Source organism: Rattus norvegicus, chromosome 15 (assembly GCF_021556685.1).
Source record: "Rattus norvegicus strain SHRSP/BbbUtx chromosome 15, alternate assembly SHRSP_T2T, whole genome shotgun sequence".
Lineage (NCBI taxonomy): Eukaryota > Metazoa > Chordata > Mammalia > Rodentia > Muridae > Rattus > Rattus norvegicus.
Genome location: NC_141548.1, coordinates 85356508 through 85382297, shown reverse-complemented (window position 1 = coordinate 85382297; position 25790 = coordinate 85356508). Strand labels below are relative to the sequence as shown.

Below are 25790 nucleotides of genomic sequence, written 5' to 3'. Positions count from 1 at the left end.
ACTGTGTACTTGTGTGGGATGCAGACTTCCCTCCCCCAACAGACACCTGTGCGCACACATGATCATCCACATACACTAGAAAAAAGAGAAGCAAGAGGAGAAAGATGGAGAGGAAGAGGGAGAGGCAGGCTGTGGTAGCACAGGTCAAGGAAGAACGGTCTTGTTTGTATTTTAGGCACTTATATCAGTGAGGTGGATATTTCCTCCCTTGCTTGACCCCAGGGAATGTACCCTGAGATAACTTGGGACAAAGCTTGATTCTCCATTATAACTGCACTAAATTTCAAGAGCGATTTCCCATTCTTTACTTCCAACATTTTTTGAAAGTTACACATTTAACAATGAGAAAGGCTTTCTCTCTCTCTCTCTCTCTCTCTCTCTCTCTCTCTCTCTCTCTCTCTCTCTTTCTCTCTTTCTCTCTCTCTGCTAGTTGGTTGGTCTTGGTTTATCATAATGCAAAAGATTGACTGGTAGTTTTTTTTTCTTTCTGGCATTTAGTAACTGAATTAGGTTTATGATTCAATGAAGCCCATCGCAGAGCAGCTCTTCGAACAAAGGCAAAAAACAAATTGTAAATTGGTTATATTTTGCGGTGTCTCTAAATATACACTTGGCATTGACTCCAGAAGACTGAGGGCTGAGGTCCAAAGACTGCTGCTTTTTCCTTGATTTGCATTTGGCTTTGGGAATTAGATGTTTTTGCATGCGTGGTTTTCTCCCCTCAGTTGCAGATTTTCTCTGTGAACTTTTGTTTAACAAAGGCGAACACGTACTGTGCAATGAAAACATTGACTATAAATCATTTCAGCTATAAAATGTCCCTGTTTGGAGCCCAGTGATGGCTTCCGTGTTTCTGAAATAAGAAGGATTGCCAACATCTGAATGTGTTGTTTAATTGGTCCACAGGGACAGACCCCAGGGGTGAGCAAGAGCTGAGTTTCTGACCTTCTATTGTTCTAGATTTTCCGTGGGACCCAAAGGATCTTCGGACTGACCATTTACCAATGCCAACTGTTTATTTTGCATGGTAAAATACCACAGGCACCACAGAATTCATAATAATGACAGAAGGAGTTTTTCAAAGGTGTGCGTACTTGACAGGCAAAAATATGTGCGCTTTGTAGATTCAGTTCAGAGTAACTGAAAACATTTCTTTACGGTCACTGCGTGGCCTGGGACACCAGTCACAATGTTATCTATGAAGCCCAGGTTGGAGGAATGCAATAGCCTGGCATTGGTAGCAGAGCAAATAATTAACTAATTTACTCTAGATATTTAAAATATGTCCTGAATTCTTACTGCTTCCTGAAACCCTCCCTTTCAGAATAAGGAAATATGGTATATAAATATGCAAACACCAGTAAAATAATTGCCAGAGAACCTGGCAACCTGATGTGCACTGATTGGATGCTTTGTTCTTCATAAGTAAAAATTAAGGAGATCGTTCATGCTCTGAAGCTTAGGGATGTGAATTCTCTGCAATGATAAGATGCTTTGTCGTGATCTTTGCTAAACATGAGAGAAGTATTAGAGTAGTCTGTCTTTTAATTAATGGGTGAGAACTGTAGCTCCAGGCTGTTGGAGTGTCAGTTTCAGAAGCAAGGGAGAACCTGAGGATCCATGAGCTAAGGGTTTGATGACCACTTTCCTCCTGAGTAGCTGTGGAGAACAGTAGTGACCAAGGTCCATGTCTCACGAGTGGTTGCAGTATTCCTTATGCATCTGGCACATTGAAAGAGAGTTCAGGAAAACTGAATGATGGGCAGATGCCAGTGTGTGTGTGTGTGTGTGTGTGTGTGTGTGTGTGTGTGTGTGTGTGTGAGAGAGAGAGAGAGAGAGAGAGAGAGAGAGAGAGAGAGAGAGAGAAAGAGAGAATAGATCATAAAGTAAATTGATTCTTTGGAGTGAAAGTAATGAAGAAGCTATTAGAATAGCTAATCTGAAAGGGGAGTATGTTTGCCATTGCTGATGTGTTTCATTAAACCTGTTAGATATCACTCAGGGCTCATGACCTCAAGGCAAGGACATAGTGCTTCCTTTCCAGCTCTGCTTGTTCTGTTAAGCTGTGTCTTTCCCCTCTGTGTTGAGACTTCCCTTTTCTTGGTTTACTGCTTTGGGACACTGGGTTTAAACTCTCTGTGGACAGAGCTCAGGGTCCAGCTTGGATTTGAGGGGTACCCAATCGAAGAAAATCAGTGACGGCTGTTATGTTACCTTCAGATACATAAAGCCTAGGAGTGGCTCCTGGAAGGAAGAAGCAGGTCGATGATACCTTAGACACAGAGATCACAATATCATCCAAAATATGAACTGATGAGTAGAAATAAAAAAAATTTCAGTCACAAGAGAAATTTGCTCCCTCTAAAGAGAAAGACACCAACCATCACTTTACAGGAGACTTTAGAGGCTCTAACATGATAACAGAGCCACAAAAGGCTTACGTAGGAGGGAGAGATGGCTTGGGGAGATTTGCAGGCTCTGAAGAGACTCAGGAGAAGTTTTCCAAACAATTGCTGCAGAAAACAGGATAGAGGGGCTTATGATGCTAGGAGTGTATTCAATTGTGTCCACAGGAGGATGCTCGAGGTAAATTTGGGTAATTGGATTGTGGAAGACTTCGAAAAAGCAGGAAGAGATTTAAATTTGATCAGCAGAAATTGTTGAAGAAAATGACATAACGAAAGTGAGTCTTTAAGGAGAGATGATAGTACATCAATAATATATATGATGTACTAAATTATGTCATCGAAAGCAGGGCAAGGTTGTAAGGAAGGCTTTGATGTTCAGCATTAAAATAGAAGTTTCTAGCTCTTGAATCAGGACCTATGTAGTTAGGGTAGGGGGTGTCTGGAAAATTCCTCCTTTGAAGAGAGGCGAGGATATAAGGACTCATTGGATTTTCATTTACTATTTCTTCATCCTGAGAAGATGCAGCTAATTTGTTAATAGGAAAACTGCATCATCCAACAATAAAGGGTCAATTCTTTATTGGAAGAATGAGAGAAAAGAAAGCGGTAAGTCCAGCTCTTGGCTATCCAGTTTCCCTCTTCCACAGATTCAGTTGGTTATTTTATTTCATTATTTTAAATAGTGTAATTATTGTTTTAATTTTATTTAGAGAGAAAGGAAGGGAAACTGTGGTCAGGATGTATTGAAAACAAACAAAACAAACCAAAAATCCAAAGAAAAATAAAATAATAAATAGCATAATGACATTTGAACCACTTCAACTCAAACTTGGGATGCTGACAGCCAATAATCCCATACTGTTGCATGCCCCTGAGATGTCTTCTATTGATTGCAACAAGACCCAGAATAACCACTCTAAATTGGGTTAGTCTAGGTGGGGAGGCCCACCCTGGAAGTTGGTGGCGCCATCCCATTGCCTGAGGTTCTAAAACTGAACGAAAAGGAGAAAGATAGCGAGCCAAGGTTCAACGGTCTCTCTTCTGCTTCAGGACTACAGATGCAATGGAGTCACGTGACTATCCTGCTGCCATGCCACCTTGCCACGATGGATTATTCTCAAACTGTGAGGTAAAATTAACCCCTTCTTTCTTAAACTGTATCAGTGATGGAGTTATCTCATGAATGAGAGAGGTAAGTACCACAGACTACTGTCCACCTACCCTCAATCCCGTCTCAGCTTGCTCTCTGTAAATGACTTAATCTATCTGATAGTTCCAGAAAGTATATGCATGTTTATGTAGTTGCTCCTGACATTACAAAGAGACTAACATGTTGTGGATGGTACTTTGGAACTTATTTTATTTCTGAGCTTATAATATAATCGCAATATTACTTCCTTCCCCTTCCTGCCTCTAAAGCCTCCCATCTATCCCTGTCTATTCTCCTTTAAATTCATGGCCTCTTTGTTCATTATTTGTCATTGCCTGCATATATGTATATGTGTTTGCTGTATATGTATACAAATATATATTCCTAGATGTAACCTTTCAGCCTATATAATGTTAATTGGATCTAAGTTTTCAGGGCTGACCATTTGGCACTGGGTGGGCATTGATGTGTTCTTCCCTAGCAGAAGACCGTCTGGGACTTCTTAAATCTAATGCTATCCTGCTATAATTCTTCCATGCTGTTAAGTGTAGCTGAAGCCCAAGTGTCTGAGCTTTTGGACTAACTGAAAATGGAGCACCAAGGACTGGGCTGAACTCATTAGCCCTCCAATACGAAGCCAAGAGACTCTAACTGTCTCCAGTAGCCTTCCTTTTCCAGACGCAGGAGAGAAAGTCCCACGGTAGCTGTCTTTTTAGGAGTAGCACAATGATTTCCAGTTCTTATCAAAGAAGTTCAGAAGAAATGCTTGCTTCTTTTTCTTTATCACACCCATGATCAGCTATAATCTATGTCTAATTGTTAGTAAAAAGAGTGACCAGGTTCATTAACACCAATTGGGTGTTAATTATGGCTAATGGGCTAGTTGGTGAATTCACCTGAAATTAACTATACAGTCAGGCAATTTCTCATAGGTAATACACATCTGTATGGTCTTATCATTATGTAACATAGTGTTTTGCATACTATATTGTTAGTACATTGTTATTGGTTAAGTTGTAGCCCCTGAATATTCCTATGTTGATGATTCTCCATTACATCAGAAGGTGGGTATCTTATATTACTTTTCCATTGCTATAATGAAATATTGTGACAAAATAAACTTAAGGGAGAAAGGCTTTATTCTGATTCACAGTTCAGGAGTATAGCTGATCTTGAAGAAGCAGAGAGCAATGAACGTTATATGCTTAGCTCACTTTCCCTTTTATATACAGTCACAGATCTGGTCCAGAGAACAGTATCACCCTTAGGACAATCCCTCACAGATATGTCTGGTGGTGGCTTGTCTCCTAGGCAAATGATTCAAGATCCTGAAAAGTTAGAAAAAATAGCATGAACCATCACAGTGCAAATTTCACTTTAGTAATAAAATTAAAATGAAGTAATTTATTTAAGTCCTAACCCAACTTTACTAGCCTTGTACAAAGAGACATATTGATATATTGAGGGTAGATTATACAAAGACACAGCAAGAAATGAGCCATGTAGAAGCCCAAAAAAAGAGATCTCAAGAGGAATTTTAATTTTATACTTGTAACCTTCAGAGCTTGTAAGCAAACAAATTTCTGTTGCTTAAGATGCCCAGCATGTGATATTTTGTTATGGCATTCATAACAAATTGATATATACAAAGTTGTTTTTTTTTCTTTTTTCTTTTTTTTTGGAGCTGGGGACCGAACCCAGGGCCTTGTGCTCGCTAGACAAGCGCTCTACCGCTGAGCTAAATCCCCAACCCCACAAAGTTATTTTTATTGTTACTGCTAATTTGTTTCCGTGAAGACTCTTTAGGGTCAAATTCTGGCCTCACCAATTGTAAACCCTTGGACAATTCAAGTTCCACAAAAATAAAAGGACTTCATCATTCTTCCATTGTCTTTTTCCTTCTTGAAACATGTCTGGCACAATTTTTGGTGCCGTGAGCAAGCAGAGGGAGCTTCTGAAAGGTGAGAGAACAGATTGCTCGGAACCCTGGTTTTGAGGAATGATACCTGGTGAATTCCTGGGCGACTTCATTATCTTCCATGGGTTTTGCAAAGTGCCACAGAAGTTGGAGCTGTTGACAAGCATCTACATAAAAAGCTCCAAGAAAAATGTATTTTCTAGCAAGAGGCCTGGAAGCGTTTTGGCACCACCTACCCTGTTCTTGCCAAGTACTCTGGCCAAGCGTCATAATTTGGCACTACTATTTCTAAACCAATGATAAATGCCTCTTTGTTTCTTCCCTCCCCTCTCTGGGTAGAAACGATAGAATATGGTTCCACTTACTCTACCAGGTGATGTAACCAGGGCGGAGAGAGAAGGCATTCTTTCCCACTGAATACAGCATGAAAGGTAATGCTTCAAATCTCTCACCTGGTGGTGTTGGCAGGACCGGGTGGGCAGCCCGTTAACCATGCCCCGCCCACAGGAACCAAGCTTGCGTGGCGCAGGGGCCATGCTAATCTTCTCTGTATCGTTCCAATTTTAGTATATGTGCTGCCGAAGCGTGGCTCTCTTGCCAGGATGTTGTCAGTAAGATCTGGGAGTGATCTGGGGCCGCATGGGAGAGTTGCTGGCTGTGGTCAGGCACCACTGAAGTTCTCCTGGTTGTCACTCAAAGGGTACCGAACCTCCACTCCCAGCCAGTAGTGACAAATTAGATAATGGAAAATTGGGCCAGTCGGTGTTCTGCTTCTGTTCTTTCTTTTCCTATGAGTGACTGTTAGAGCCCAGTGAAGTGAAACTTACAGTCTCAGCATTTTCACCAGGAAGTGGTCAACAGAACAGCAGGGGAGACCGAGTGGCAAACATTGTCAGTGGTGTGGGCAGCTGCCTGGTGCTTGCTGAAGCGATCAGTGGACTTGAAGAATCTCATCTTCTCCCTTGTACTACTGGGAGGGTCACCTGTTAGAAAACTACACGGGGCCTGGAGCCTCTGTAAAAACATTAAAAATTCCCAGGATTCGGTGGAAAATCACTTGGCAGAATTGTTAAAAGTCATAGTCTAAACAATAAAAGACAATCAAACGAATCAGAGTTTTAAAATTTAAGAATATTAGAACTATCATGTACAATGTTTCAGAAGCCAGTGTACAATGTTTTGAAACAAATGAGAAAATTAGGAAATTTCATCACCACATTCCTTTAACCTATATATTTATCACCTATTTATGTATCTATGTATTTGTCTGTCTGTCTATCTATCTATCTATCTATCTATCTATCTATCTATCTATCTATCTATCTATCTATTATCTATCTATCTATCTATCATCTGTTAATAATCCATACACTCTTATAGGGTATGGTGGTACACACCTTTAATCACAGTACAGGCAGATGGAACTCTGAGTTCAAAGCCAGCCTTGTCTACAAAATGAGTTCCAGGACAGTCAGGGCTATGCAGAGAAACCTTCCATCAAAAGCCAAATATGATGATGATGATGATAATGATGATGATGATGATGATGGTGGTGGTGGTGTTGGTGGTGGTGGTGATGGTGATAGTGATGGTGATGGTGGTGATGGTGATGGTGATGTTAATAATACTAATTCCATCCACTTACTCATGTTTTATGCACAGAAATGCATGGAGCTCTTAAAATGGAGATATTGAAGAATGAAAGCAGAACCTTTTTATAATGACTCAGAAGGGATGAGTTGGAGAGGAAGCAGTCCATGAAGTTGAGGACAGACCAGCAGACTTTGCCCAATGTAACCCGCAGAGAGAAAGCATACTTGAGAAAGCTCTCACATAAGCAGTTTGGATTTCATATTCTCTGTCTTTAAAATGATGATCATGAAGGTAGCTGTTTGAAAGGAATGTGGAAATCACAACAGAAATGTAGGTTTCTTTGGCACCGTGCCAGGTATGTAGTTGTTTTATTTGTTTTGTTTTGGTTTTTTTTTTTAGGTCAAAATCCCAGTCATTTATTTATAGATCAGTTATTATTTATTTATAATTCACTTATTAGTCAAGATTTCCTTTTGATTATCCCATGAATTAGCATCCCATTATTCCAGTCCTTTGATTCTTTTTTTTCAAGTAATTATTTTATTTATTTACATTCCAAATATTTCTCCTCTCCTGTCCCCCCCCCCCCAGAGTTCTTCAGCCTATCTTCTCCACTTTGCTTCCATGAGGGTCTCCAGCCCCTAAGGCATTTCTCTTCCCTGAGGCATCAAGTCTCTATAGGATTGGGCGTATCCTCTCCCACTGAGGCCAGACAAGGCAGTTCTCTGCTACATGTGGGCCTGGGCCAAGGACCAGCCTATGTATGCTCTTTGGTTGGTGGGTTAGTCTCTGGGAGCTACCAGGGGTCCAGGTTAGTTGACACTGTTGGTCTTCCTATGGTGTTGTCATCCCCTTCGGCTCCTTCAGTCTTCCCCCTAACTCTTCCATAGGGGTCCCAGACCTCAGTGTAATGATTGATCATTAGTATCTGCATCTGTCTCAGACAGCGGCTGATAGAATCCCTCAGAGGACACCCATGCTAGGCTCCTGTCTGCAAGTACAACGTAGCATCTGAAATAGTGTCAAAGTTTGGTGCCACCCAAGGGATGGATCCCAAGTTGGGCCAGTTACTGGATAGCCTTTCCTTCAGTCTCTGCTCCATTTTTGTCCCTGCTTTTCTTTTAGATAGGAACAATTCTGGGTCAAAAATTTTGAAGGTGGGTTGGTGACCCCATTCCTCTACTGGAGCCCCAGTCTATCTACTGGTAAACCCATTGGTACATGGCATAATTTCCTGAACAGAACACCAATGGCTCAGGCTCTAAGATCAACAATCGACAAATGGGACCTCATGGAACTGAAAAGCTTCTGTAAGGCAAAGGGCACTGTCAATAGGACAAAATGGCAGACCACAAATTGGAAAAAGAAGTTTACTAACTCTACATCTGATAGAGGACTAATATCCAATATATACAAAGAACTCAAGAAGTTAGACTCCAGAGAACCAAATAACCCACTGAAAAAATGGGCTACAGAATTCTCAATAGAGGAATCTCAAATGACCAAGGAGCACTTAAAGAAATGTTCAGCATTCCTAGTCTTCAGGGAAATGCAAATCAAAAAGACCCTGTGATTCTACCTTACACCAATCAGAAGGGCTAAGGTCAAAAACTCAAGTGACAGACAGCACATGCTAACAAGTATGTGGAGAAAGAGGAACACTCCTCCAATTCTGATGGGATTGCAAATTGGTACAACCACTTTGAAAATCAATCTGGTGGTTTCTCAGAAAATTGGAAATAGTTCTCCCCGAGGACCCAGCTCTACCACTTCTGGGCATTCTCAAAAGATGATCCACCATACCACAAGGACATGTGCTCCACTATGTTCAAAGCAGCCTTATTCGTAATAACCAGAAACTGGAAGCAACCCAAATGTTCCTCAACTGATGGATATAGAAAATGATGCTCATTTACACAATGGTATATTATTCAGCTACTAAAAGTGAGGACATCATGAATTTTGCAGGTAAATGGATGGAACTAGAAAATACCCTCCTGAGTGAGTTAACCCAGACCCAAAAGGACATGCATGGTATCACTTATCACTGATAAGTGGACCTTAGCCAAAAAGCACAGAATACCCCAATACAACCCACAGACCATAGGAAGTTTAACAAGAAGTAAGGCCCAGGTGAGGATGCCTCAGTTCCACTTAAGGAACAAAATCATTAAGGGAGTCAGGGGGAGGGAGGACCTGGGTGGGACAGGGGAGGAGGACGGCAAAGAGGGACAGGACCAGGTATGGGAGGAGACAGGGGAGAAGGTCAGGAGAATGAATGGAAATATGCAGCTGCTGGGGGTGGGGTGTGGGAGGAACCTCTAGGAAGTTACATAGACCTGGGGTGTGAGAGGTTCCCAGAACTCAGTGGGAGTGACCTTAGCCAAAATGCCCACCAGAGGGAAGATGGTACCTGAAAAGACTTGGTTGTTTTCTAAGAATACGTTAGCTACTGTGTATTAGAGTCACCCTGTGGGGACAATCGTGTGACTTTAATTCCTTGTACTGTGGAGTTGTAGGCAAACACCTATGACCCCATTACTACAACCACAATATCAAATAACAAATAACATCTCTAGGAGTTTCCTCATCAAAGACCACTTTTCCAACCTTTGTAACAAGTTTTAAGCATAGAGAGCAGTGGCAAAAACCGATGAGAGAAACAACTATAGGATTCCTGCTCAACAGGGTATGCTAGAGAGCCTCGGACTCCAGGTGGAGACGGGCTACACAGCAAATTTCAGACCAGCTTGGTTTGGCCTTGTTAGAGGTGTTCTGCTCACCTGTGCTCATATGTGCACACTCCCCTATAAGCTCTCCTGCATGCTTTCTCTCTCTCTCTCTCTCTCACACACACACACACACACGTGTGTGTGTTCACAGATGGCATAACTCGAAGATACACTGCTCGTACGCACGCTCACACTTCTGTGCACTCACCATACTGCACATACGGGAAACTACTTACAGATATTCATACAGATAGACAGTCATAAGCCTCAGTACATATATAAACATTTGGTAAGATTCCCTAACATGTTTACATTCATGATCACAGGGCAGAGGATTCTTTTTTTTATTATTTTATTATTTTTTATTTATTTATTTATTTAGGTTCTTTTTTTCGGAGCTGGGGACCGAACCCAGGGCCTTGCGCTTCCGCTCTACCACTGAGCTAAATCCCCAAGCCCCAGGGCAGAGCATTCTTGTGCAGATAATGTCCGCAAATTAAGCTAGAAAGGTCACATGTTGTACTACTTCAGAACAAGTCTCTATTAGCAACAATAGATCACTCATGAATCATTTTCCCCCAGGAACACTCCAAAACTCAGGTTCTCATTTGAAAGTAAAAGTGAGAGCGTCTTTGAGCTCACCCAGAGCTGCCCTTTCTTTTCACCAGGAAGAAGCAAAACCAACTTTAAGACGCAGAATGGTCCTGCTGCTAAGTATGCTCTTTGTTCTGTCCTTAGTCTAGGTGTTTTCTAAACTGTATATTGCTCCTTTTAAAATGATAGTTTTTAAACCATTTACCCATCTTTCTTGATTTCTCAAGCTCTAATTTCGGATGGAAAGTCCATAATGTTTTTATGATTGGTTTAGTGGTTAATACTTTGCGTCCTGATTCCTGTTCCTGGGTGAGGTGAAGCAGCCCTTTGCCCTAAGCCAGCCCCTACACGCCTGTGCTGCTCATAAACTCACCCAGGCACACAAACGTGTGCATGAAAGAAAAGAAAACTAAAGTCTAAAAAAAAAAAAAAAAAGAAAAGTACTGGATCTAAACATGTTGCTATTATACACTATAATATTGACATGCATTAATGATACATTTATAAACCTAAAACATATACATAGATTGGTTGGTTTGTTTGGGGCAGCATGTAGCATGTACCAATATATCTCTGGATGCTGGAACTTCATATATTGACTAGGCTGGCTTCTAATTCACGTCTACAGGCCTCAGTCTCCCACAGATTGAGTTAAAGGTGTGAACCACCATGGCTGGCTTGAACATAATTTTGTTTAACAGGTCCTTTCAATATTTCTGCATTTCAGGATTTTCACTTTCATAGAATTTTCTGACACAGTTACTCATTTTTCCACAATGTTTGGCAGGTTACTCTTTTTTAAGAGTCATCCCCTTGTTCCGGGTAAATTAATTTTGCAAGTCTCTGGATTTTCACTTTTATCTTTGGAGCCCCTGACACTTTCTTTTCAACCAATTACCCCCACGTCAGTCATTCTCTTCTTATTTTATGGGACGTTGAACTTATTTTGATATTGCCTTTGGTACTCCTGCATGCCACCGCTTTGCTCTGCCTCTTCACAGCCTGTGGAGGCAGAGAGAAAACTAAAGCACATGACAAAAGCAGACCTGTCATCATTTCTTGCAGGGTCCCAACTGTACATTTCTCATGCTGCTCTCACCTAATGGCTGTACCTATCAGTACAGCAATAAACGGCAGAGCATTAAGCAGATAGATCGGTGCCCTGGATGGCTGCTTAACATACTATAAATAAATAAAATATTGCTCAAATAGATAAACACCACCTGAGTTTCCATGTTGCCAAAGACAATTGGGAACCATTTTGTTAACCAGGAATTTCATTTTTATTGGTTTCTTGGGTTTTAGATTAGCGAAGAAGGGTCTGGAATTTAGATCAGGGCCATTGATTCCATAATGGGAAAATAAGGAGTAATAGCATCGCTTACCAAGCAATGTACCACAGCTCTGACCCAGGGTAATTTTTTTTTTCCTCTAGAATAAGAACGTACTTATATAACTAGGGATATTAAGCTTTATTTTTAAATTTGTAAAACTGGGTCTGTTAACCCGGTTAGGCAATTTTAGACTAACCCAGTAGGAAAACTGGGTAAAAGTGCAGTCAACTTGGACTTTGCAGGGCATTAGGGGAGTTCTGGGGCCTGTGTCAGTTTGCTCCAGTGCTGTTTTCACTCACTGCGCTCTGCCCTGAAGCTGCAGGGAGCCAGACCATATTGAGGTCCTTGTTCCACTGAACTGGATTCTGTGGTTCTAACCCAGTTATGGTTGTAACTCAGTTTTTAGTCTCCTCCTCTGTGCTGTATGAATGTTGCCAGGGCTTTTGGTACAAATAACGGTAGTGGATTTTCTCTGTGGTTTTTCTCTTTGCAATGTATAAGGCTGTCTCATGTACCCCTAACCCTTGGGTGGTAGTTTTAATTACCCTTCCATTTTGATCAATGAACAAATGGTTTCAGAAAAGCTACATGACTCATTTGAACACCTACTCTTCCTACTCACAGATAAGACATTTTCCATACCCGTGTTCTCATCACATTTCCCTCCACCTTTGCAATGAGACAGAGCATCTAGTCACCCAGGCATGAAGTCTGATTTCTTGTTCTCTTCATCTCTATTGTTGCAATGTGACCTGGGACGCACAGTCTGAGACACCAGTGCTGTGCTAAGCAAGTGGAGTGGATCTAGTTCACTGCTTGAATAAACTTGCCCTGGACAGTTGCCCAGACGTGCAGATCATTTTGCCCAATTGAAAAATGAGCCTTTATATACAGAACCATCGAAACTTTATTTCTCACCCATGACCTCAGCAGATAGCCGAGTCTGTACGCTGTAGCAAAATGACCTTTGACTGTATATGATTTGTAGGTCAATAATATGTTTGCATTTATGTCAAATTTTTTCCCACAAAACACCAAAAGTGATCTTTCATATTTGTTTGTATTTGGTCAGTGTAATGGCGATACTGTGGGGTTCGGATTATTTTACAGTCATTTGGACCATACATGTTCACGCGTGGTGTTCATAACTCAAGGGATTTACGTGATTCCTCGATCAATGTGTACAGAATTACTAGGTCTATGAGACTACTGTGTCCCCTATGTTCCCAAGCCTGACTTAAGTACCTAATGCCACCGGTTGAGTACAGTAAATAAATGTGTGCTATGATGGTACACACTTCAGCCTTGTGCCATTTCTGCTTGGAGCCAAGAGAATTAATTAGTCATGAGTTTGAATAACCCCTGACATTTGGCAAAGGGAATTTAATTCAATGCCTCAGTGGGGATAGATCTTCCTCTGGCTTTGGATGGGGCATGATTTTGAAACAGGGCATCCATTTTTATGAAAAATGTTGACACCAGGCTGTTTATGCTTTCATGTCAAAGTGGTGAGCATTATTAAACAGAGGGAATGCAGATTTTGTTCATATAATAAGTTATGATAGCATGCCGAATATCTGAGGAGATATTCGATTCCGTTGCCATTTAGTCTTTAAAACCCTAGAGAGAACTGCAAGGAGGCTTTGGTGGCGATGCTGGCACTTTGCAGACAGTGAACTGTAAACCTTTGACATTGTATGGACTGGTTGTTGACCTGAGGAATTAGACACTGGTATGGAGTTTCCATAACATCGGAGGGACACTACTCAGAACGGAACTCTCTTAAAGTCAGTGTAATTAGCTCCACAAGAAAGGCGGCCCGTCTTACTGGGCTGTAGTGCGCATGTCTGTAATCCCAGCATCAGAGAGGCTTAGGGAGGAAAATCATGCATTTGCAGACAGTATAAACCACACAGTGTCTCAAAAAAAAAAAAAAAATAACCCACCTTTGGTGGGGAGGGTGCTTTTGAGTTGTTCGATCTGCTGTGGCTGTCGATTCATGCTGCCTTAGCAACATTTTAAGCTGTTCTTATTTATAACCTGTCGTCCTTTTGGAGACAAGTGTACAGGGCTGGTCTACTCTGTGATCGTAGAACTGTGTGACACTGGTTGACCAAGTGAATAAATGAAAGCTATGGCTCTACTCTATTAAGATAATGTCTTCTTCATCAAAGCCCAAGAACACTGATGTCAAGGAGACCTCATGGGAACAAGAACTAAAATAAGCAACAGCAGCCACATGACAGGCGTTCCCTGTGCATCCAGGCAGCAACACAGATTCGCCTGAAATCTGACCGCCGTGGGCTTGAAGTCACTCACAACCTGAGAACTTCATCTGGCAAACTAATGAAGAGGACATGTGCTTGTTTGGACTCAACTCTTCTCATCTGTGCCCGTGAACAGGATGCATGAGAACGAGATGCCGAAACAATCGCCTTTCTGTGAGTTGAAGGCAGGCAGTCTACTCAAAGCAGACGAAAGAGACAGCTGAGAGCTTCTGTAATAGCCACTGACAGCCAGGAGTCTGCTGCTCCAGCCTCCAGGCAAATCTACACACTCTTAGGGATGGCGTCATATGCTAAGCATGACTAAGTAGCGAAGCAGGCTAACAGGGGTCCCCAAGGACAAGCAGCCCAATATTTTAATTTTATAGGTCAGACATTATGAAGGGAAAACAAGTAGAATTAGAATCCATCAGTTAATCACAGGCCACACTGAGGAGATTCCCAGGTGGCTAAATACAGATTTCTACCTTCAGGGACCAGAGAACATGTCCCCAGCTTACAGGGAGCAGAGTGGCTCTTGTTGTAATGTCTAGGAAACCTTTAGCATCTCTGACTATGCAGGCTAGTTCTTTCTCATTTATCTGCTTCCATCCATAACTTTTGGAGAAATTTTCCTTTCAGTGCTATGTTGTCATATCCTGATGGATTATTGTCAGGTGGGCATTGTTTCTGAAATTGTGGAGAGCAGCACCCAGCTCCTGCTTCTATGTTTGAGAACTTTCTTAGTGTTCAAAGAGACGAGACAGTGAAGGACGAACAGCTGAAGATTCCCACAGCTTGAGGATAGATGAGCAATGAGGAAGACGAGCAGCCCTCCGAAAGAGGGGAAACCCGGAGGTTTCTATCAAGCGAGGTCAGCATGGCCTGCAGATTGTGCAAGGAGATGAGGTCGTCTTGCTTAGCCACCATTTCCAGTCACAGCAGCAGACACTGATTTGGTTTTTATTGCACTGGCCTCTTTTCCTTCTCTTCAACGTTCCCGCAAAGAGGCAGAAGAAGCAGCCAAGTGACAAGAGTAAGCAAACTTACTCTCATGCACCGGGAAATGCAAAGCAAATCTTTTTTTTTAAATCTTTATTAACTTGAGTATTTCTTATTTACATTTTGATTGTTATTCCCTTTCCCAATTTCCAGGCCAACACCCCCCTAACCCCTCTCCCTCCCCTTCTTTATGGGTGCTCCCCTCCCCATCCTCCCCCCATTACCGCCCTCCCCCCCAACAATCCCATTCACTGGGGGTTCAGTCTTGGCAGGAGCCAAGGGCTTCCCCTTCCACTGGTGCTCTTACTAGGATATTCATTGCTACCTATGAGGTCAGAGTCCAGGGTCAGTCCCTGTATAGTCTTTAGGTAGTGGCTTAGTCCCTGGAAGCTCTGGTTACTTGGCATTGTTGTACATATGGGGTCTCGAGCCCCTTCAAGCTCTTCCAGTCCTTTCTCTGATTCCTTCAACTGGGTCCCGTTCTCAGTTCAGTGGTTTGCTGCTGGCATTCGCCTATGTATTTGCTGTATTCTGGCTATGTCTCTCAGGAGAGATCTACATCCGGTTTCTGTCAGCCTGCACTTCTTTGCTTCATCCATCTTATCTAGTTTGGTGGCTGTATATGTATGGGCCACATGTGGGGCAGGCTCTGAATGGGTGTTCCTTCAGTCTCTGTTTTGAACTTTGCCTCCCTATTCCCTGCCAAGGGTATTCTTATTCCCCTTTTAAAGAAGGAGTGAAGCATTCACATTTTGATCATCCGTCTTGAGTTTCATGTGTTCTATGCATTTAGGGTAATTCAAGCATTTGGGCTATTAGCCACTTATCAATGAGTGCATACCATGTGTGTTTTTCTGTGATTGGGTTACCTCACTCAGGATGATATTTTCCAGTTTTATCCATTTACCTATGAATTTCATAAAGTCATTGTTTTTGATAGCTGAGTAATATTCCATTGTGTAGATGTGACACATTTTCTGTATCCATTCCTCTGTTGAAGGGCATCTGGGTTCTTTCCAGCTTCTGGCTATTATGAATAAGGCTGCTATGAACATAGTGGATCATGTGTCTTTGTTATTTGTTGGGGCATCTTTTGGGTATATGTCCAAGAGAGGTATAGCTGGGTCCTCAGGTAGTGCAATGTCCAATTTTCTGAGGAACTTCCAGACTGATTTCCAGAATGCTTGTACCAGTCTGCATTCCCACTAACAATGGAGGAGTGGTCCTCTTTCTCCACATCCTCACCAGCATTTGCTGTCACCTGAGTTTTTGATCTTAGCCATTCTCACTGGTGTGAGGTGAAATCTCAGGGTTGTTTTGATTTGCATTTCCCTTTTGACTAAAGATGTTGAACATTTCTTTAGGTGTTTCTCAGCCATTCGGCATTCCTCAGCTGTGAATTCTTTGTTTAGCTCTGAACCCCATTTTTTAATAGGGCTATTTGTCTCCCTGCGGTCTAACTTCTTGAGTTCTTTGTATATTTTGGATATAAGCCCTCTATCTGTTGTAGGATTGGTAAAGATCTTTTCCTAATCTGTTGGTTGCCATTTTGTCCTAACCACAGTGTCCGCAAAGCGAATCTTAACTTGTCTGCAGTTTGAACAGCATTGTTGTCTTGCCCCATGGAAGCTCTTCTCTCTGGGAGGTTTGTGTAACATTTCTCAGGTAAGCAGACCTTAACCACTGAGGCTGTTTCTGAAAAGAAGGTCCATGACAAGTTTTTCAAAAGAAAATTTCTTTTGAAGGATCTTCCTGTGGTTAGCCTCACGGACAGAAATGGTGGTTGTGCGGAGGTCTTTTAAGGAAGAAAAGCAGTATATAAATAGTAAGCATTGTTAAGTCAGCTCAATTCTCCACTCCGTGTGGCGGACAACAAGCTCTCTTGGTAGCTAGGAGTGGAAAGGGAGGAGAATATAGGAGAGGCAGACCCGGGGAAAGCCTAGCTCCCCATTCTGTGTCCTGGGAAAGGAAGGAGAATCCTGGCTCTTCTCATTCCAGCAACCAGAGATGGGATAAATGTGATGCTAAATGCAAATACTTTTACACTTACCTTTTGCCTGGGACCTTCCAAGATAGACATTGTAAAACTCTCTGCCTCTGTCTCTGTCTCTGTCCTTCTCTCTGTCTCTCTGTCTCTCTGTCTCTCTCTCTCTCTCTGTTCTCTGAGGTGCAAAGAGATTGCATACTTGTCAGAGATTGCACAACCAGCGAGTCTTATTGTGGTTTTAGTTAGCCTTCTTGCTCACAGAGCTAAGAGCCCAGAGGTGTGATTTGTAGTTAAATTCCCTGACAAAGATATTTCCATTATGCTGTCCAAGATTTTTATCTTAGGGTCTGAAGCTTGACCAATAAAAATTTTATTTGAGTTAAACAGCATAATCTATCAAAAGGAAAGATGTAATAGTAGTTCCTTGCCATGGGTTGACTCCTTCAGTCTGTAAGGGAGAGCTGTCGGTGTGGGCGGGCATGATGAATACCGCAGCCTCCCACTGGGCATGGTGAAAGGAAGAAGAGATCTTGGCAATGGACTTTAGAGTCAGGCACTCCTAAGTTTAAATAACCCCCTGTACGTCCCCTGTTACTTTTGGAAGTAATTTTCAACATTCATTGTAACAACAGGGGCATGTGCTTTTAGCCAGATGTTAGCATGGGGCAGAAAGGTAACATGTAGAGTTCAAATTCCAGAACCTATGTGCCTGGGTTTCATGTCCTGGGGCCTCACTCATTAGCTATATGGATTGGACAGAGCAGTAAAATGTCTGTAATGTGCAGGCTATTAGAGAGTCTACAGTAGTGGTTCCCTACCTGTGGATTGTGACTCCTTGGCAAATCCTTGTGTCCAAATCATTTACATTAAGAATCATAACTAGCAAAATTATAGTTATGAAATAGCAATGAAAATAAGTTTATGGTTGGGGGTCACCACAACATGAGGAATTGTATTAAAGTGTTAGGAAGGGTGAGAACCATGGATCTATAGCGTGGTCCCAGGTGGTCTCAGAGCAGGTCTCAGAGATAACATACTCTCCTTGAGCATTTTCCACTGTGGTAAGAGGCTGTCCGAGACTGCTTAGATTATAATTAAAAAGAATACAGCGGATTTCAGAGAGTTCTGGGGGCAGGGTGAGGGGTCTGCATGTGGCTAGTGCCTCCTCCTTGCTGTGTTATTTCATGAGGAGCGGGAGGAATAGGACGTGTGTGAACAGAGTTGGTGAGAAGCAGTTGATGGTATGTCACCCACTCCTGCCACGGTGGTATTAACCTCCCTTCAAGAACTAATCATGGCTGAAGGTCCCACCTCTCTGCACTGTGTCATATTAGGAATCCAGTTTCTAACACATGACTCTGGGGGCACATTCAATCCACAAAGCACAGTGCATGCATGAGAGCACACACCACACACACACACACACACACACACACACACACACACACACACACACATGCAAGGCTCTTAGAATGATCCCTAGTGTGTAGTGTGTATTGCATAAACACTACTTGTTTTCAAATAAAGTGCTTAAAATAGTAACTGGTGTTAACAAGTATTAGCTAGCTGGTTGGACTGATCCGGCTTGTCCGTGCTGTACACTGCTCTCTCTCAGATCTTAAATGATCCGTTATGTTGGCATTGGATGTCCTCACACCTGCTTTAAAATTGCCCCCCCCTATTGTTATATAATTACGTTCTATCTCTTATTGAGCATAAACTGATTCAAAAGTACAATGCAGTGGATAGTGTGACAAGATTTTATTTTCCTAGGGTTCGAGAAACTATCATGGGAGTAAAGGACATCGTGTTTCTGCTTTCACTGAGAGCCACAGGAGCATGCTGGTTGCATTTGGCCTTGTTCTCTGGGCTTTTGGGTGTGCTCTGGGGGTTTCCTGTTTAGCTTCCTAACCTGTGTGTCCAGACAATAGGCTTCAGACCTGGAGCCGCTCCAGAATTTTGTTCTGGTGAAGTAAAACGATGAGAAAACTATTCAGGTGGTGCTTTGTGAGGAGCCCACTTTCAAGTACATATTTTTTTATTAATTTCCAGGAACCTGTTTAATGTCTCATTGTGTGTTGTCTGGTATCTGCTTCACTGTGTATTCAACATTGCACATTACAAATGAACACTAAGTGCTTGCGACTGTATTTTTCCACATAGTGACTGTTTATTTGTTTACCCATCCGTTCACCACCCAAAACACGTTTAACAAGCATCTGTCCAGGAATTATTCTAGTTACAGAGGATTCGGCAGTGAACAAGCAAGACATAGGGCTGCCTCACGGGGCACACAATCCAGTGAAGGGTATGAGGCAAAATAAGTCAAGTGTGCTGGGGGGGATGTGCTACAGGGAAAGGCAGTGCAGGAAAGGCGATTGGAACAGGGAGACTGAGAATGCTTCTCTAAGAGGGAAGTGATGATGTTTGATGGGTGGGTGGGCATGAGCTGTCCGACAAGAGCACTTCAGGTAGAGGGGACAGCAATCACAATGTCTCAAAGACAATGCCTAGAGAGTAAGGAAGAAGAGGGAAACCACTACAATAGCTGGAGGGAAGTGACTGACAGAGATACTGATTGGACATGGAGTCCCATGAGAGAGAAGGAGAACACCATAGAGGGTCTTATAGTCAAGGGGAGAAATTTTACTTAGAGGAGAGGGGGAGCCGTTGTTTGCATAGGCTCAGGGGACAATCTGACTCTCCTTTTGCTGGGATCACTCTGGTGCTGCTTTGAGAGGATCTGGGTAGGAGAGAGAGAGAGAGAGAGAGAGAGAGAGAGAGAGAGAGAGAGAGACAGAGAGAGAGAGACAGAGAGAGAGAGACAGAGAGAGAGATAGAGGCAGAGAGAGAGAGAGGGGCAGAGAGAGAGACAGAGACAGAGAGAGACACACACACACAGAGACAGAAAGACAGAAGGACAGAGAGATAGAGACAGAGAGACAGACACACACAGAGAGACTGACAGTTGAAGAGACCTCAGTTGTGCATCATAGACCTCAGAGAGTGACATGGTGAGGGAGCTGGCTTGGTGTTGAGATTCTAGACAAGGCACTCTGGAAAACCACTATCACTCACACACAATGTAAACAAAAGGTATCAAAACTGAGCCAAACTAAACACATTTTATTATTATTATTTTTTTATCATTCAACCCTACAACTTCACTCCTGGGCACCTATCACTGAGCAATGAAAACTTATGTCTACACGAAGCCTTGTACAGAATTATTCATGGGAGTTTTGTTTGCAATATCTGCAAACAGAAAATAACTACAGTTTCCTTCCAATAATTTCTAAGAGTCTCAAGGGCATTCTTTTTAATAGAAAAGAAAATACCCACCTCAAATTGTCACATACTGTCTGTTTTCATTTGCATGACATTAAAGAAATGGCATAATTACAGAGATGGGATTTGGAAATGAGGGTGAGGGATGTGCCATGGGAAGAAGTGCTCCGTGGAGAGGGAATATCTCTACAAACAGCTGCACAGGTGGGTGTGTGACCTTGCACACACCAGGTGCATCTGGTGATTTGGAATTTAGCTCACGGACAATGTCTGTTTCCTGTCTTGATACTGGGCTGCAGTTGAAGATGCAGTCATGGGAGAAAGATGTAGGAGAAGGCTTCCTGGAACACCGTTACACTGCCCCTGAAATACTTGCTGTGAATTTGTGCTTCTTTCTAAACAAATGCTAAAAGGTATGGCTGCCTGGTAGAGAGAAGAGGCATAAGGAAGCTTGTGGCCACAGGGAAAGAGGAGAGACTTGGGGACCGGTGGCATTGTGGCTTATTCTTGGGGTCCCTTGGGTTCCTTGACATCCTTGATTGCAATTGTGAAGTTGCCCGGGGCATAGAATTCTTTAATAATGGTAGAACATGCCAATTCAATAAAAATAAGTGTAGCAACCAAATTTGCTGTCAATGCTGATGTCAGGCACAATAGAGAAAGGAATTCACGATGACTGTAAGGAGTTTGAGCCTGAGACACAGCAAGATGGAGCTGCAATCCACCATCATGACACGTGGAGGTGTACCTCAGAGCTCAGTTTTATGGAAGCTCGAAAGACCTGTCATTTGTTTTTGATGTTATTGCATGCAAATGTCATTCCAACTTATGCACCTACTTGAGATTTTCAGGGGAGTGAGCATAGTTAGAGACGCGAAGGTTAAGTTTAGGGTAACCCAAAATATGGAGGTTTGGGAGATAGAGAGGAACCAGAAAGCCAAGGGAGATGGAGTGTCCAGGAAAGAACTAAGGAGAAAAACTAAGTGAGGTTGATATTAAAGGGAGATTGTGATGGGTCTCAAACGCTGCTGCTGAAATGTCAACAAGATGGAGACAGGTATTCAACCATGGTTTTGGCGGAATGGCACTCTCTGGAGTGCTCCAGGAGGGTTTTGAAGGTGAAAGTGTTTCTGTTGTGAATTCCTAGCACAACAGGAAGAGTTAAGATAAAAGCCCTGATCTCGAGAGTTGGTGGAGAATTTCTGAGGAACCGTTCTCTTTCATTGGATAGGGCTGCACTGAGAATGTAGATTTGATACTGCAGAAGAGAGTCAAGAAGAAATATAAATGTCAGGTGTCCCTGAAGAGTCAAGAAGGGATAGGATCCTCTGCCAGACAAAAGCAGCCTCTAGGGTGTGGCTGTGTCCCCAGAGCAAGCTCTGGGGAGTTCAGTTCTTTCCGGCATCTATCTTTGCACGTCTGTTTAGAGAGGTTCCATCTTCTTAGCTAAACTTAGTCCTCAGCCAATGACAATGGTGAAGCTGGAGGCTTGAGAAGGAAAGAGGAAGTAGAAGGACATGTAAGTAGCAATGCATCATGGGAGCACTGCCGGTTTGGGGGAAGCCCGAAGCGTCCATAAATATAAGCGAAGGGCAGTGTAGCCTGTGGCTTCCTAGTGTGTCTTCCTCAGCTATTTCAAGTGGAGTGGGCTGGACCTCTCTGTTCTTATCTGTTGCTATGGCTGCAAAAGACCTTCCTATTTAGGGAGGGATTTGGCAGTTTGCACTAGTCACCTCCTTCCTGTGACCTCAAGTTTCTTTTAACCCCTTGACTTGAGAGATTATTTTGAAGTTGTGGATTTTTAAAGGAAAGGAAAAGAAAGGAGAGAAAGGACATCTAACAGGAAGTATAGAAATCAGAAACAGAACAGAAAGCAGAACAGCTCCTTGTTTCATCCTTTAAAGTACTACAACAAGTACCCTTAGGCCATTACTCAGCTGACAATGATGCAGTTACTGGGAACGGTCTGGACATTTTCACGCGTGCTATATTCATCTAGGTACTTATGTGGAGTCTAATAGTGGGCCAGGCTCTGTGTTATGTGTCAGGGATTTAAGAGCATATGAGTTCTAGGTACTGTGGAGATGTAAGAGGTACCAGACCATGGGGAGAACGGTACATGAGTGTGATAAATCCCTTGGCTAGGGATGCTGTGCTTCAGATCACAGGAAGGAAGTGTAGCTAAGTGATGTGGACTGGGGAGAGGAATGTAGGTTGTGCAGAGTGCAGGACACAAGGCAGAAGTGTGAATGCGGCCGGAGGTCAAGGAGCATATAATCCCTGCCGTTCATGCAAACTCCCGTCATCTGGCGTGTCTCTGAAACTGCGCGTGCGCGTGCGCATGTGTGCATGCGCATGCGTGCGTGCGTGCGCATGCGTGTGTGCGTGTGCGTGGCCCACTTCTATTAGCATCCATTACCATTGATAGCATACAGGTGGAGACCAGAGGTCAATGGTGGGGCTCTTCCCATAGTCTGATGGTCTTCCTGTCTCCTGGCCCGGGTGCTGGTGATACTTCCGCGCCCTCGTTTTTGAATGATCGCCCCATCCTTTTGAATATTTTTAAAGGCTTCATATGCTCCGTAAGATGAGATTGGTGCCTGTGTGGAAACAAAATGATCTTCAGGGGGCTAAGCTTTTCCACCTTTGCGAGGATGGAGCCGGGTGGAAAGCTTACCCCCCTCACCTTCCTGTGGAAGGTGGCTCTTAGCTACCTCAACTTCCTTGGGGCAGGCAGGGAGCTCACTTCAATGTGGCGTATGTTTTGTCATACGCGTCTGTTTACAAAAAGAAAACATGTTGTTTAGAAGTAATTATAAACAGATTGTGCCACAGAAGGGCAGTGTGGTATCCTGCATTGATGTCTTGCCTAGCAGTTTGCCAAGTGACCTCATAGTGTAATTATATTAACACAACACTTGGTGCAGACATATTAGATACTTGATGCTCTGCTGGGAAGTCTTATGTGACTTACTGCATTTCATTCTCAAGACAACCTTCTGGGGTGGGGTTCACCCTTCTGATTGGCCGAAACACAAACATTAAGTGCGGTCACCGAGGTCACGTGACAAGGGTACAAAGTCTCTCAGCAAGGGCTCAGAGCCTCATTGCGAAACAGAAACCAGTTTTCCTTGTGTTATAAGGAAATTCCTTTTATACTTCAAATTCAAGATGTGCCAACCATAGTTAATTTTAGATTGTGCTTTTACTAGGGAATCTAACAAGAATTTAAATGGTAAAAAAAATTTTTTTTTCCGTTTATTCAAAGCCTACTCCATGCACCAGGAAATCTGGAACAATTTTCAGTTCTTGATCATGGTTGGCTGTAAATAATAATCCATTCTTATAAAACTTCTACAAGGGATATCAACGGGGTAAGGAGGGGCACATTTCCAAAGATGAGCTCTTTTTTTTTTTTTTTTTTTTTAAGTCCTCCTCAGCTGCTTCTTTTTCCTGTTGTGTGACTGGAAAGTCTGACAAAGCAAGGCTGAGTCCTCCTGCTATGGACTCCTGGTGGTTGTTGATATACCCCGCTGTTGCAATTTCTCAAAGTCCACTGGGCGACTTCAGGTTGCGCCTTGGTGGTTAAGGAGCCCTTGGTGCTTGCTTGGTAAACGGTAAACGTTAATTGTCCAGGATGACGCTAGTAAGAAAGGTTATAAAATCAGCTGGCTCCTGCGGCTTGGTCCACTCTTCAGGAAGGGGCCAGCATGAAGCAGAAACCAGCGCTCACTTCCCGGTTTAGGGAAAGGCTCCTCTGGGCTGTCTGCAGACATCCATTACTGTCGGGCTAATCTATTGTTCTAAGAATAGAGGAACTAATTTGATTTCTCCAGCAAGACCTGGGTCTGCAGTAACTCACTTTAGGATTGGAGGGTTGTTTGTAATTGTCTTGCTGGCAAATGAACAGCTTGCATGAATTTAATCCCCCGTGTTGATACTGTTGCTCCTATTTCGGGGTGGGGGGGTTATTCTGCTATGAGATGTGCCTCTTCTTTGGCTCCCAGAGCTGACAAAATCTCTGTGGGTGAGTGTGGTGGTGTTAGCTCTGGGAAAAAGAGCGCTCCCTAAGGTGGTGCTCTCCCTGTTTCCTTTTGCTATGTTTTGGGCATTCTCTGTCTCGGAATGGAACTCAAGGTTTTCAGAACCCATTTGTCAGAGGCAGCAGGAGACACAATGTATCACTACCCGCTGTACAACCTGAAGGGTCCTCACCCCTTAGGATCTCACTCAGGCATAGCTGGGATATTGATTTCAGGATGAGGACAAAGCAGAGTTTACTAAGAAAAGTGTGCTCTTAAGAGATAGAGGCCAGTGCAGAAGGAGGGTCTTAAAGATGCTTACCCCCCATCCCGTCCCCCGCCGTGTGTGTGTGTGTGTGTGTGTGTGTGTGTGTGTGTGTGTGTGTTGTGTGCACGCGCGCACGCACACGTATTAGAGGTTGAAGTTAGTGGATGATATTTTTTGTTTTCTCTGCCTTACTGTTTTGAGATGAGGTTTGTTACTGAACATGGAGCTCTCTGATTAAACTGACTTCCTGGAAACCCCCAAGGATCTTCCCCTATCTGCCTCCCAGGAACTAAGATTATAGGTACATGTCACTACTTGTGGCTTTTAAAAAAACATTGGCTCTAGTGACAAAACCCAGGTCCTCAGACTTGCATGGAAAGCATTCTACTGAACCATCTCCCTCTCATTTCTTGGCTTTGGAAATCACATCATTCAAAGGATCCGAAATGAGGTTTAAAGATAAAGCTGGGTTTTGAAAACTAAGCAAAAGCTGTAGGACCAGGTTTGCTTATTTCTCTTCTCAAGAAGAATTTCCTTCTATACACGATATTATAAGCTGGTTCATTGTTCAGGATTGTGGAGGAGAGAAGTGTGCTTGTAAGGTTAAAAATCAAACGGCAAAAATGGTTTAAGACTTAATTCAGGGCAAGCATGCATGGTTCATTAACTCTTTTACTACTGTTGTCTTTCACCTCAGGTTCAGTGAGACATCCTGCCTCAAAAAAGCCAGGTGGAGATAGATTGAATGAAGGGCACGCAGGGGCTGCACAGGCTGTCTAGGTAGCTAGTCAGATACTAGTGGGGCTGCAGATGGGTGAGGGTGTGGACTTGCCCATCAAGACAGACTTTGGTTTCACATATTGTGTCCCTGAGAACACACTAATTTTAATGGAGGGGAAGGTATAATGATTGCTCCTCTTAAGGTTAAAAACATTACAGGAATTTGAGTAGGGTGGCGGTAACAGAGCTTGGTGGGCGCCCATTAAGTATAGGCTGTTTCCTTCTCATGATGTAGGGCTGCTTTCATGGACTCATTTTCTTCCTACTTTAGTTCTTTGAAATGTGTCCTTTGGCCAATAGAAGGGATCTGGTCTTGTTTCTGGCTTTGGGTGGAGATAAGACATTCTAAAACTATCCACATGAGGTAAGGTTTCTATACAGGAGAGGCTTTCTGCTGAGGAACAAAGTCATGCTATTGTCCCCTCTCTCCAGAGGTCTTCCAGGTGTTCT

The 25790-nt window shown here is 43.0% G+C and overlaps 2 long non-coding RNA genes and 1 pseudogene across 2 annotated transcripts in view; 1 reads left to right on the top strand and 2 right to left on the bottom strand.

Moving 5' to 3' along the window:
• Positions 1 to 4679: 4679 nt before the first annotated feature.
• On the bottom strand, positions 4680 to 6276 carry LOC102546379 (uncharacterized). The gene is made up of 2 exons (XR_015638478.1): positions 5929 to 6276; positions 4680 to 4886 (listed from the first exon to the last, which is right to left on the bottom strand). It is a non-coding gene; the product is annotated as an uncharacterized LOC102546379 (long non-coding RNA).
• The window catches only part of LOC102546300 (uncharacterized), a 51257-nt gene continuing 31267 nt past the window's right edge, over positions 5801 to 25790 (top strand). Inside the window, exons 1-2 of the long non-coding RNA XR_015638476.1 lie at positions 5801 to 5907; positions 7139 to 7424. This is a non-coding gene — a long non-coding RNA (uncharacterized LOC102546300). The remainder of the gene's footprint in view (positions 5908 to 7138; positions 7425 to 25790) is intronic.
• Positions 6000 to 6068, bottom strand: LOC148001108 (U6 spliceosomal RNA; annotated as a pseudogene).